Source organism: Carya illinoinensis, chromosome 9 (assembly GCF_018687715.1).
Source record: "Carya illinoinensis cultivar Pawnee chromosome 9, C.illinoinensisPawnee_v1, whole genome shotgun sequence".
NCBI classification, from domain to species: Eukaryota; Viridiplantae; Streptophyta; class Magnoliopsida; order Fagales; family Juglandaceae; genus Carya; species Carya illinoinensis.
The window spans coordinates 15,314,655-15,320,654 of record NC_056760.1 but is presented as its reverse complement, the minus strand read 5'-3'; positions in this window follow the sequence as shown (position 1 = coordinate 15,320,654).

Below are 6,000 nucleotides of genomic sequence, written 5' to 3'. Positions count from 1 at the left end.
GACAGAGAAGGTGTCTATTTATCAAAGATTCCAGTTCTGTCGTCCTTATTCTCTAAACCTAATATGATCTTTCTTTATTTAATCAAAGTGTTTTTAATATGTAAGAGTACAATTAACGGATTTAATAAAGTTAAAATTTTATTTAAATTTAACTACATTACATAAAAGGGATTATAGTAGATTCAAGAAAGTTATAATAGTTTTAACTTTCATCAATTTCATTAGTCAAAATATATTGAGTCTCAGTTATTGTCAAAATATTATTTTAACATGAAATATTCCCTCTCTTGCGTGCTATTCCCTCTTCCTAGGCGTGCATATAAGGATGAGATGCTAGTGCTTTAATGTATTCATTTTTAGTGTTAAATTGTTAGCATAAACCATTTGTCACTACAATATTAGTTGGTGGATTTGTTCAAATCATGTCATGGCTTGTTATTTACAATATTAATGGAATGCTCATTATTGGAAAAATAACCCATTTTGTACAGAATTTTTAAGCATTTTAATTTATTCAAGTACAAAAAAGTGTGAACTATGAACTATGAAGTTGGCATATATTAGAAAATTATTGCCGTTGTAAAAAGGAATAAAAAAAATATATCTATTGTAGAGATATTATTGTTGAAAAATATATCAGCTACAAATATGACAGTTAAAAAAAAAAGACTGTTAGAAAATTTTATCCTTTAGAATAATAAGAACGTTAGAAAATTAATGTGTAATTTTTTAAAAATAAATAAATATTCAAATTATAATTAGAATTAAAATAAATAAAAATGTCAAAATCAATATTTTAATAAAAATAATAATAGATTTGTTGAGTTTCTTATTGGAAAAATAACCCATTTTGTACAGAATTTTTAAGCATTTTAATTTATTGAAGTACAAAAAAATGTGAACTATGAACTATGAAGTTGGCATATATTAGAGAAATATTGTCGTTGGAAAAATGACTGAAAATAATATATCTATTGTAGAGATATTATTGTTGAAAAATATATCAGCTAAAAATATGACCGTTAAAAAAAAGGACCGTTAGAAAATTTTATCCTTTAGAATAATAAGAACATTAGAAAATTAATGTGTAATTTTTTAAAAATAAATAAATATTCAAATTATAATTAGAATTAAAATAAATAAAAATGTCAAAATCAATATTTAATAGAAAAATGATATATTTGTTGAGTTTCTTATTTGATGCTTTTGAAAAGTGGCTAGTTAAATTAATAAAAGTGAATTTCCTAGTCAAATTTTGGCTAAACTTTGTCGAGTCCATAAGTAGTGCTCTCTAAAATGATGGAAGAGTTTGAATATTACGAATAATGTCAGATAAGTAGTAAGTAGGGGTGACAATATGTAATACGACTCGTAAATCTAACACAAACGCAATACAAAATGAAATTATTGAGTTTGAGTTTGATGTTAACAAGTTCAGATCAAAACGAGTTGATTCCTTAATACACAATTTATAAACAGATCAATCTGCTTAGCACAAAATTAACTTATTTTGACCCACTTAAAATTTATTTCAAAATAAAAATTTTAGTTGTAATTTTGATATTTTTTAGTATACTTATGTTTTTATTGTTGAGATTATAATTATAGACCTATATTCATATTGGTTATTATATGATTTATAATATTTGTTTTATTATATGTTAAAATTTAAAAAATATTCGGATATATTTTTAAATATATTGTGGTTATTAATAAATATATATTTTAAATTTTATGTAAAATTATGTTAATAAAGTCAAATGAATTATGCATTTTAGTTCAACCAATTTACATGAAACAAATAAATTTAAATAAATCGTGTCGTGTTAACAAATTTATAATTAATCATTAAATGAGTTAAAATGGATGATATGATACAACCCGTTATTTAAATGAATCGGGTTAAAGTTTATAAGTTTGACATGTTTAACTTAATAGATTGGGTTCAGATTTATCTATATAGTCAAATGTTTTCGTATCTTATATATTATAAATTATAATATATAAGATACCTGATGTATAAATTTTAGTATTCTCTTTGAAAATAATAAAGTTAATTATTAAAAAAATATAATAGCAACACCCTTATGATTCTTGGCAAGAGCCTAAAGAATACTGTGTACATTTCCTTAATTCTTAAATGATAGACTTGAATCATGATGCGAATTTGAGTTATAACTTTATTCAACCCGAATTTGTGTTGCTTTAATATAATGATTTAACTTGAAAAAAATGGCTTCTTTAATTATTCGTGTTCCCACTAAAAACAAATAATATTCATCAGGTTAGTTTAAACAATTTCGTTCGCGTGTTTTGAGAACCGTGGTCTTGCAGTGGACCCGGCTCGCCACCCTTTCACGGGACTTTTCGGTTTTTTAAGTTCGGTTTTACACTTAAAAATTTTGAGACGAAAATTTTAAATTTTAGATATATTAATAATATTATTATTTTAATATTTAAAAAAATTAAATTAAAAAAAATAAATTATTTATTATATTTTATATAAAAATTTAAAAAAATTATAATGATGAGATAAAAATTTCATATTTGAGATCAGAATTTTGAAAAATCCCATGTCGTAATCCTTCCTAGACTCTAGTATTTGTGCATAGTAATGTTAGATGAGTAATAATAATAAATCTATTTATCATTTTTTTCTTATTATCATTTTATCATATGATATTAAATAATAATGTTACAAATAAAATATAGTAAATAATTTTCAATTATCTAATATCATATTGTGAGATGATAAGATGATGATAAAAAAATAATAATGATAAATAATATTACTCTTTTTTATTTTTTTAAATAAATGTATGGCGCTTACATACTTTATGACTGTAATTATTATCTTTCTTTGTATACATATCACATAAGAACATAATAGAAGTGGGATATGGGAGTAAAATAATAAATTTATTATTTTCTTTTTAAATGATTGCTATTTACATAAAACTCCAAAGATAAGAGAGTTCATCATTTTATTAAAAAAAATTGAAAATTATTTGTAATAAAGTGATATTAATATATTATTTATTATCTTATTATTATTTCATGACATGGTATCAAATGATCATTGAAAAACTGTTTGTTATCTTTTATTTATCTATTAGTTATGACATTGCTACGTCCATAAAGAAAAGACAGTTTTTGAATCGATAGTATTAAAGTACTTTATTTATATTTTCTTAATTTTTATAGAACCTTTTATGTTTTTTTTAAATACAAAAATTAAATAAACACAATATTAAAAAATAAACAAATACAAATGCTAAAAAAAAAAACGCACTTCAGTAGAGAATATCGATAGTCTATCATTTGTATACTATAAGTTAGTATTAAAATGAGTTTTTGTGATTGATGTCCATAAGAAATCATTGGAAACGGTGGTAATGTAGAGATTCTCCATCAATTAATGATGTGGTTATATTAGGTACAAATGTTATAATGCAACATTCATGGCATTTTGATTAAAGGAGCGGCTTGCTGTCTATTCCCGTAATCTGGCGGGAAAGATTTCTATTTTCAAGTCTATATTTTAACGCATTGTGGTTCATCAGGGATTCGGAACATATAAAAACATATCACATTAATTAATAAATAGAATTTTAGATTTTTTTTTATATGTATACTTTTTATGTTGCAAATCTCTCAAAGGCAGGCTTTTTGGATCTATTTCTGCAGAGTAAATCCTGATCCATTCGCCGTATTTTCAGAAGTTTTTCTACACAAAATTTGTTAAATTATTGACTTTTCATCCAGGGTGGCTTCAAATAATTATTTACACTCTTGAGATGTTGAATCTTAAATCTTGAATAGAGTGACACTTCAAGATCAAGACTTTCACCATTTGAGCCAAGTAGTGTGTTAACACTTCGGACTTACAACTAACATAACTTATGAACTGTTTTTAAGAAAATAAATATTTAGTTGCAAATTAATAATTGAATTTTCACGTTTTTATAATTCGATATTTTAATTTTTAATTTTTAGAAATTAATTCTTAAACTTCAAGAAACACAATTGTCACGAATCATCAAGATGCCACGTGTCATCCTTCAATTTATTGATGTACATGTTAGCCAATGAAAAATGACACGTGGCATTAAGTTAATTTTCTCATGGTAGATTGACGAAATTACTTGCTTTTTCTTGAAATTCAAATATTAAATTTACAAAATTTAAAAAACTGCTATCTCAAATTACAAGAATGTAAAAACTCAATTACTAATTTTATAATTAACAAAGTGATAAAAAAAGGCTAAACAGTTTTATACTATACATTTATTTTTATATTTTATTTTTTATAAAAAAATTTTTATATATTATATTATCATCTCATTTGCATCTTATTAATTTAAATATAACATATTTATTATTATTAAATAATTATTTATTATTTATTTTTTTATTATTAAATAATAATAAATATATCACATTATATCATAAATATAAATAAAATAATAATATAATGTACAGTATTATTATTTTTATAATTATGTGATGCAGGGTTTTATTGTACGAATTGGCTTCTTGACCGACGGGAATGGGAAAGTGTTGTTGCGTGTATTTATTATGGTAAAATATAGTGGTAAGTATAATTATGTATTAATCTGTGTATTAATATGATGTGATTAATTAAAAAGTAAATTTTATTGAAAATAATATTAATTTAAATTTTAAATATAAATAAATTAATATTAATAAATAAATTAATGTGCGATTGTATTTATATATAGCAAAACTCATTTATTATCTGTCTGTCGGCGTTATTTTCGTAGCCATTACCATCCTAGCCTTCGTTCTCTGCCTCAGGGCAGTTATAACAATGTTGGTAGCGCTATTCATACCAATTACTCTTCCGAGAAATCTGGTTCTAAGAGATTTTACCTACCGCATTATTGCGTGTATCATTTAATTGATTGATTAGAAAGTTAAAATTTTAATGAAAATGAGGTTAATTTAAATTTTAAATACAAAAATAAAAACATTAGTACTCAAATTGATATATAAATTTATTTGTAGATAATAAAATTTAAATAATACTACATATAGTCGTAAAATATGTAAACACTGTATAATTTTTTTTAAAAAAAGTAGAATTTATTATTAAAAAATTAATTTTTTTATGTAACGTATTTACTTATTTTTTTAAAAAAAAAATTGCATGGTAGTTGCCTACTACCATTTCAAATATTATTTCTTTTGTTATAAATACTCCATTGTCCCATCATTATCATGTGGTCCTGTTTAATAATTATTAGAATATTATTATTATTTTTTAAAAAAAATTAATTTAAATTATTTAAAGTAGATTGAAATTCCCACCAGTTGGATATTTGCTTGTTTTATAACTCATGTTCAATTTTTAGATTGCACCTCTACGCTATGTAGAAGGCTATTAAAATCTTTAAATTTATTTCACACTTTAAGATGAATAGTGTAACGTGGTTGTTCTGAAAAATTATAAAGAGGGACGGGAGACCTTTTTATTTTCATAATAAAAAAATGCAAGACTCATTTTTCAAGAGTTCCGTGACGTTGTTTATTAACTTTCTTAAAATTTAATTAATCTTGGAGAATTAATTAACTAAAATAGCTAATTTTTTTAATTGATAACGAGTTGCCGATGTAATTTTTCCTCCCATCCTCATGAGTCATGGGCTTTAACCCATCTACCAACAATATTAACGTCAGTCTGAAGTATTGGTCAAACTTCTAATATTTCCCCTTACATTTAATAAAGCATTCGACAAGTAATTATTAAAAATCCTATGATAATAAGAGGAACATGGGCATTCCATCGATTGAATACAAGGTAAGATGCTTTATGTCTATCAGCTCGTTGGCTAGCGTGTGAGCCACTCCATTCAGCTCACGGGGAGTAACTTCTTGGCATCCTCAATAAGATTTTTTTAATTGAAAATTTCTATTTACATATAAGTACATATAATACCTCTAGTAAATTATTTATATGATATAATTTAATTTAAAAAA